General features: G+C 40.2%; 2 long non-coding RNA genes across 2 annotated transcripts; both read right to left on the reverse strand.

Annotated features, from left to right (window-relative positions):
* Positions 1 to 134: 134 nt before the first annotated feature.
* On the reverse strand, positions 135 to 2,518 carry LOC143496570 (uncharacterized). The gene is made up of 4 exons (XR_013125655.1): positions 2,379 to 2,518; positions 1,814 to 1,871; positions 829 to 1,632; positions 135 to 657 (listed from the first exon to the last, which is right to left on the reverse strand). It is a non-coding gene; the product is annotated as an uncharacterized LOC143496570 (long non-coding RNA).
* A 2,334-nt stretch (positions 2,519 to 4,852) lies between these two features.
* On the reverse strand, positions 4,853 to 5,380 carry LOC143496541 (uncharacterized). The gene is made up of 2 exons (XR_013125635.1): positions 5,202 to 5,380; positions 4,853 to 4,983 (listed from the first exon to the last, which is right to left on the reverse strand). It is a non-coding gene; the product is annotated as an uncharacterized LOC143496541 (long non-coding RNA).
* Positions 5,381 to 8,644: the final 3,264 nt, after the last annotated feature.

The raw sequence follows: 8,644 nt of genomic DNA on the forward strand, positions 1-8,644 counted from the left end.
ATTGGCTTTACTGCTGGTGGGACAGGTTACAAGACCCTGCAGGAACTGCAAATTCCCCTGCCAGGAATAAGAACCCTACAGAGAAGGATACAATGCGTTAGATTTGAGCCTGGTGTGCTGACAGAGGTGTTTGATTTCCTTAAACTGAAGGTAGATGGGTTGACAGAGATTGAACGGGAATGTGTGTTGACCTTGGATGAAATGGCAATCACACCAAGTGTGGAGTTGCATATGCTTACCGGCAAACTCTACGGTGATGTGACTTTGCCAGGTCACACAGGAGTAGCAACACATGCTTGTGTCTTTATGCTGGCTGGAAGCACAAACACGGTGGAAGCAAGTAGTGGCATATCATTTCACTGGCAATACTACCAACAGAGCACAGTACAGGCCAATAATTATTGAATTAATACAAAGGGCAGCATCCATAGGGCTACATGTGTTCAACGTCACCACTGACATGGGTAGCCCTAAGCAGGCCATGTGGAGATCCTTTGGGGTCAACCTCAATAAAACATCTGGGCCACATCCATCAACACCAGACAGACAACTTTATTTCATGCCTGATGTCCAGAGCCGGCCCTGACCAATGTGGTGCCCTAGGCGAGATTTTGGTTGGTGCCCCCTGCATCATCAATCATTGTGTTGATTGTGTCACTATTAAAGAAACAAATAAAAAGCAAATGACTTAAATATTACCATATAACAAGCAATAAATATAAAGGTGTTGCACAAAAAATATTTTAAAACTATTTTACATAACGTAGTGCAGAGAACAACTTTTAAATATTAATAATAAATTTAAAATAAAAATAAAAAAACTACTACCTGTTTTTCTGCCTTTTTGAGGTCTTTACAGGGAGATGTCACTCATTCTGTGGTGTACAGAGAAACAGTAACGAGGTGCGCAGAGCACGCGGGGGAGGGCGGGTTGGCGCGCGGGTGATAGGTGTCGTGTGTGGTTATTATAAGAATTATTAATTTGACTAATATTATTAAACAATGAAATTATGATTATGTGGACTTTGCTTATTATTGCATCTTATTGAACTTAAAAGAGTTCAAGGCAGGTGCTCTTTGTCATCCTTCCCAAGACGCATATGATTTCATTCACCAAATTGAGGAACTATTTAGGACCAAGACTGGTTCCTGCCTCATGGAACTCCCTGATGCAGTGAGGGTCTTGGAGAAACAAGCTCAGGCACTTTACAGTAAGCTTCCAGCTTGCTGTGAAGTACAAGACAAAATCATGAAAAGATTCATACGGCTAAGGTTGAGAATTGAAGCGGCAACAATACCAAATGACAGAAAGAAGAAACAGTTAAAAGATGGTCATTTTGGAAGCAAGAGCCAATCCAGAAAGTTGAAAAACAACTCCAGGTGCCAAGCTTCAAAATCCGGCAACCCCTAAACAGCTCCAAATGTGCCATCAAGCCCATTAGTCACTCCAACAGAAACATTTGGACTAATCATTGCTCCTACAACCCCCCCAGCCAACATCACTACTCCTACACTCCTACAGCCAACATACGGCAGTGTAATAAACATTGATTTCTTATTGCTATTTGAAACTTACCTTGTTGTGTTTTCAATCTCATCATGGTCAGCACCCAATTATCCCACAGCAGGCAACTAATATACACCAACAAGATAAATTAAATACAACATAAATAATACAATAATAGAATACAAGTCTAGTATGGTTACATATGATTACATATATCATACTGTACTATAACATTTTAGTATGTTGTATTCCTCTTTAGTCTTGTAAGATTCATTGATCAAAAGTGCCACCCTAGTTTCAACTTACCTTGTGTTTTCAATCTCTCTTGATGACCTTCCCTCTCCCTTTGCCATCAATCCAAAGTCTGCTGAGCATAATACAGATAATAGTCAACAGAATAACAAAATCTACAAACACTTGATCTATAAATTACACTGTTGTGTACTATTTAGAAGTCTTAAATATGCATTCTAATCAATATCAGCAGTGATGTATCACAAGAATGGCTCTCCTACTTATTGTGCGTTAGCTTAACGTTAGCTGGTACTCCAAAATGGATATCCTCATTTCAGCTCCTCGACCCAACACACTCTACAATCACACTCAAATGTTATATTTAACCAATACTTAGCTGCCCCGCAAAAAACATCGCGTTTAGGTGAAATGGCATTAAGAGTGGAATTTACAATTAATAGGCTGTCAGTGGTTAATGTGAAATCTCGCTAACCGTATTCACGTTGCCTTAGCATACATTTAGTTCCCTAAATCTGCTTATTAAGAGGTGGATAATTCACTAAAATATTTTAATGCACATGTTAATTTGATTCTGATGTCCTTATAATACACAATCTGATTTTTTAAGCGTACTAACCTGTAAAAGTGTATCACAGATGGTCCACTGCTCCAGTTTGACTGCGCTGCTCGTATTTGCTGCTAACTTCCGGGAACTATTGACAGGCTCCACGATCTGCCATTGCTGTAAAAAAAACTGCTCCATTGGAGTGAACGGAGTTGACGTGACTCTCTCTCTATATGGCTCTGCTGGGCCCGCTCACCCCCCCCCCCCCCCCCCCGGAAAAAGATTGAGATTGAGACGACATTACAGCTTTAAAAACGCAATAAACCAGTAACATATGTACTAGATAACGTCTTAAGCAAAAATAAGGTTCCAACAAAATAAGGTTCACAGCTCCGTGTTCCTCGGGAGCGGAATATGTAAACAACACGCACGACGCCATCAAAGGACTGAATCGGAACTAGCTAGCGGTGGTACGCTAATGACAGCTAGCGTCGCCACAGCGGGCTACAGTTAAGCCCGCCCATTAAGATGGAAGAGATGATTGGTCAGTTTTGCTGTCATTTGAAACATCACAGTTAGCTCGTTAGTTTCCTGTTTACTTCCTAGAAACGTCAGAGGGCGTAATATGCCGACTTCAAGCTGATTGGTTTAGTAGCCTCACTATGCAAAATAGTAATGCATTGTGGTACCGAAATCTTATTTTGCACAGGGAAAAAATGGAATAATGTTTAAACAGTTAATGTAGAACTAAAATATATATATGTAATATAGAACTATTCTGTTTCCTAAATATATTTAGGTTAATATACTTTTTGGCATACCATCATCGAGACATATATGAATTTCCAGTGCTATATATAATGTACAAATGGCCTTCATCAACCATGTTGCAGGGAAGCGCTGGCTGTGTGCTCCCTTCAGAAGGAATGGGATTGAAGGTATGAGCTCCCAGTGACCTGCAACACATGGTTAGATGCCACCTTGCTTGTGGTGGCATCTAACCGTTATTTCTACTACAATGCGCAATTGTAATCTCCACATTGGGCCTTATCATCATGGGATACTTTGTTTCATTCGTTTTTAGCTACCACAAAACTCCAGGCTGTGCACTTTTGTACACTGTGCTCAATGATTTCAAGCCCGTGTTGGCTGGTAGAAATCTGATCTAGAGCACAAACAAAAGTGACTCAAATTTGCTTTGACAAGATAGGATTTGTGTGTCCACACATCCCCCAAAAAAGCAGAGCTGTCACATTAAGGCGCAAAAATGAGTTTGACTGACTGTTTTACAATGTCAATGTAGCTGCTTTAAAGTTATCTAAAAAGGTGAGCTTCTGAACAAAAATACTGGATATGAGTTTAACAAAATTCAGACCTTTTTAGCTCCAGAATCACTGCGAGAATAATCAGTCACTTCTTACAACTGTGATTGGCCAGGTAGTATTCATGCTGTGCATTGATTGGCTAGATAGAGGAGGGCCATGTACTGACTTAAACAACACAGTCACTAGAGCTGCCTCAACAAGCCAAATACAGGATTAGAGCTGCATGTATGAACATCACACACTGATAATGGAGTCAGACTGTGTTATGGTGCTTTATGTGAGCAATGTTGTGTGTGTGTGTGTGTTTCCCCAGGATCTGGTGTAAGAGTAAAGACACAATGCACACGGACATCAGATACAGTTTGTGAGCCACTGGAGAGTCACTACTGTACTGAGCAAGTCGGGGGCAGCTTGATGGTCACGTGATTCACGGAGGCTTCTGATAGTTCCAGGAAGTTCAATCTGAGCGTATAAACCCAGAGACAGAATCACGATTTGAGGATTGTGACCTTATAGCGAGCAAATTTAGGCTAATGTGAGAGCACATTGCTGTTTAATGCTTTGATTGTTTTATAATTGTTATATATTACTTTCATTTATATATTTAGAGGGACAGGAAGGGGTGAGAAATTCAGATCAGATTAATTTTCCAACATTAACATATCTTTAAATCATGGTGATTTCTGTAATCCCGTGGTATTGGGGACCCAAGTAATCTAAATGACTAACGTACATTTTCTGACTTTCAGATACGACAGAAGGAAATTCTTTGACTTCATTGTGCAGAAATCTGCTTTAAAAGGGTACATTAAAACACATTACATTTACATCCAGACGGTATATGACATGTTAAAATACATTGATAAATTATATATAGCTTGTCTTTTTAATACACACTTATTTACAGCAATGAATTCATGAAATAAATCTCTAATAATCTCAAATATGAATATCATGTCAAGCAGTTTTTGTGTGTCCTTTCCTCCGTGTTGTTAGTGTAGTGTCCACCATGGTTTCCTGTGCTGCATGGGGATGCTCCAATCGATCCGAGAAAGGAGCAAAAATGTATGGTTTCCCCACTGATACTGAGAGGAGAAAAAAATGGTTGGCTCAACTCACCACGAGCAATTTTACCCTCACTAAAGATTAGAATAGCAAAAAAAAAATTGAAGTAATCATCAAACACTCCATTGGCACTTTTCACAATAAACACACTATTGGAAAGCTTAATGCCTGATTTATTAAAATACAGAATAGTGAACAAAAAAAATCAAAGACTCCAGACAGACTCGGGTGCAGGGTGAGGGTGCTATCTAGTTGCAGGCTCCATTGAATCCCCTGTGGTTCTTTGGCTTAAAGAGAGAGAGGAGAAAAAGACAGGAGAAAATGATTATTATGAGTATTGATGTGATATGAATTTGAACTTGTTGCACAGCCTTGGTTGTTTTTTATACGTGTAATGAGTGTATACATATCCAGTAAGTGTTCTCTAATACTGTGTATTCACCCACTATGGGATATGTATATGGGTAGACAAAACTGAGTTGTCATACGTGAGGAGTAAACTCACATCACTCTGCAGGCACATTTTGAGGCAGAGCAGTTCATCAGAACCAAACAGGGCAAGACCAGGCTGAGAGCAGATGCTGTTCCCACCATTTTTGTGCATCGCCCCGCACTCAGAAAGAGGAAGCCCCCTGCACTACGATGCACCACTGGACCTGTAAAGACAGGGCCCACAGCTGCTGATCATAGCTATAGTGTTAGAAGTGACCCAGGTATAATAAGTATGAACTCCTAATAATTATATTATTTCTTTAAGTGATAGAATATTTAAAAGGTAATCACAGTAAATAGTATATGTCTTTTATATCCAGCAGTTTCAAAAACTGAGGAAATAAGGGATGAGGATACAGAGAGAAGGGAAAGTGAGATTGAACAAAGAGAGAACATGGCTAGTGAGGAGAGACAGGGAGAGCTAATACAACCCAGTGAGCCAGCAGCCAGTCAGCATAACCATCAGCCAGAAGCCAGCCAATCAGAGCTTTATAAATTTAAGAGACAAGAAAGAATCATGAGGAAAACAAAGGCAGCACTACAAAAAATAAGGAAGGAAAATGCCACTCTCAAGAGACACTGAAAGTTAGGGACACAAAACTTAAGAAAACGTTTTCAAAAGATCAAATGAAAGCATTAGGCAGACTAACCACAAAAGGGATGAAATAGAGCAATGAGACAATTAAGAAGGCGTTGAAAATTGGCTTTACTGCTGGTGGGACAGGTTACAAGACCCTGCAGGAACTGCAATTTCCCCTGCCAGGAATAAGAACCCTACAGAGAAGGATGCAATGCGTTAGATTTGAGCCTGGTGTGCTGACAGAGGTGTTTGATTTCCTTAAACTGAAGGTAGATGGGTTGACAGAGATTGAACGGGAATGTGTGTTGACCTTGGATGAAATGGCAATCACACCAAGTGTGGAGTTGCATATGCTTACCGGCAAACTCTACGGTGATGTGACTTTGCCAGGTCACACAGGAGTAGCATGCTTGTGTCTTTATGCTGGCTGGAAGCACAAACACGGTGGAAGCAAGTAGTGGCATATCATTTCACTGGCAATACTACCAACGGAGCACAGTACACTAAAAAAAAAATCGTAAAAAAACGGTAAACGACTGGCAGCAGCGGCTGCCAAACAAAAACTTTAATTTTAAAGTAAAAAACCCTGATTTAAATTAAGTGGAAAAACAATAAATTTACAGAAAAATTCATTAAACATTCTGCAGAAATACCGTTATTTTACAGATTTTTCCTGGATTATTATGATTTAGCACTTTTAATAAAGTGACAGCACTAATAGTTTTGCAGAGAAATACCTTTATTTTACAACTTTTCCCTGAATTAGTACAATTAAGCACTTTCAATAAAGTGACAGCACAAAAAGTTCTGCAGAGAAGTACCGTAATTTTACAGATTTTTCCTGTCCATATTCATCGTGACTTCCAGGACAAACTCAAATGTGGAATGCAAACTGCAAAGTTATTTTATACAAATGAAAAAGTATATTATACCAATGTTGAGCACCTCAATGTCCTCTATCATCACTTTTAATCATTTAAATCCCCAGGACTGTACTCAGTGTCTTTCTCCATCACCAATATCAGTAGCCTGAACACAACTACAAACACATAACACTGATGTGACATGAAAGATACACTCCTTCTCATTTACATGTAGGACATTTAGCAGACACTCTTATCCAGAGCGCCTTACGAAGTGCTTTGCCATCTGTTCACAGAATTAATTCTAAATAGTACATAGATAGGTCAAAATTCAAGATACCCTCGAACCAGAATACTACTAAACTACAGAAATCAATGCAAATACCTAGAAGTACACAAAAACATAGGCTGAATATTGCTAAACTACAGAAATTAAAATGGATACCTACAAGAAATGCAAACTCACATAGGTACTATATCATACAACGGAAACAACTATGACAAGTGCTAGAGATTTAGTCTGTTCTACAGATGAGTCTTCAGTCATTTGAAGACTGCTAAGGACTCTGCAGTCTGGACAGTCAATGGAAGCTCATTCCACTATCTCGGAGCCAGGACAGGTCTTGAAGTTTGTTTTCCGTGAGACTTTAAGCATGGCGTTTTAAGCCAAGCCGTACTTGAGGTTCAAAGTACTCAAGGTTTGGATGGGGCTTTGACCATGGCCATCATGTAGGGAGGGGTTGGTCCATTTTTGGCTTTGCAAGCAAGCATCGAGGTTTTAGATCTGATGTATGCAGCTACTGGAAGGCAGTAAAGAGCACTGGAGTGACATGTGTCACTGGAGTGACATGTGAACTTGGGGAGATTGAAGACCAGTCATGCAGCTGCATTCTGGATCAGTTTGTAGAGGTCTGATGACCCATAGAGAAAGATCCGTAAGTAAGCAGTTGCAGTAGTCCAGCTTTGAGATGATGAGAGACTGTAAAAGCACCTGGGTAGCTTCCTGTGAAAGAAAGGGTTGTATTCTCCGTATGTTGCAGAGAAGAAATCTGCAGGATCTGGTCATTGGCCTCTCAGAAGTGAAAAGCTGAAGTCTGCCTGTTAAAAAGTTGCAGACAAAATCCAAAGTTAGCTGCTGTTAATTTTGTGCCAATAACATTACAAATATTATAGTACAAATATATAGCAAAGCCATTTCAAAAAGGGATCACACTTCTGTGTTATGTTGAATCATGACAATGATAGCACTTAATCTTGGAAAACACATAAACAGTGAAGAGGGATTCAGGAGGTGGCAGATCCTGAAGATCCAGTGTAGTGGTGCAGCAGGGAGAGTCACTCACCTCAACATAATGGCCAGATTGATTTGTACTGTGAGCTAGGCTGTGATGCTCCTGCTCTGGGCTGTGATGCTCCTGCTCTGGGCTGTGTTGCGCTCCTGCTCTGGGCTGTGTTGCGCTCCTGCTCTGGGCTGTGTTGCGCTCCTGCTCTGGGCTGTGTTGCGCTCCTGCTCTGGGCTGTGTTGCGCTCCTGCTCTGGGCTGTGTTGCGCTCTAGCTCTGTACAGTAAACAAAATGTAGGCCAAACTTGGTGCATATAATTTTTTTGCTTTACATATTTAACATATGAGAAAAGCATATTTATTCCCTAAGGGTAAAAATGCAATGGACAAAATCTTCACAATGATCCCAATAATGGTGTTTTAATTTTTTACACAAACCATACCTGGTCTCCTTCACCCTTTCTTTCTTCAGTGCATAATGGCCGGATTGATTTGTACTGTGAGCTAGGCTGTGATGCTCCTGCTCTGAGTTGTGTTGCGCTCCTGCTCTGGGCTGTGTTGCGCTCCTGCTCTGGGCTGTGTTGCGATCTTTATCAAATGAAACATTCACGTGAAATGTGTTTTTAAACTGGGCTAACTAGCTAGTTAACTAGCTAACGTTGGCTTACATAAAGTAAGGACGTTTTCTTACCTGATGTCACCAATAATGCTTCACTTAAATTTTCTTCCTC

This window comes from Brachyhypopomus gauderio, unplaced genomic scaffold (assembly GCF_052324685.1).
Source record: "Brachyhypopomus gauderio isolate BG-103 unplaced genomic scaffold, BGAUD_0.2 sc96, whole genome shotgun sequence".
In the NCBI taxonomy this organism is placed as follows: Eukaryota; Metazoa; Chordata; class Actinopteri; order Gymnotiformes; family Hypopomidae; genus Brachyhypopomus; species Brachyhypopomus gauderio.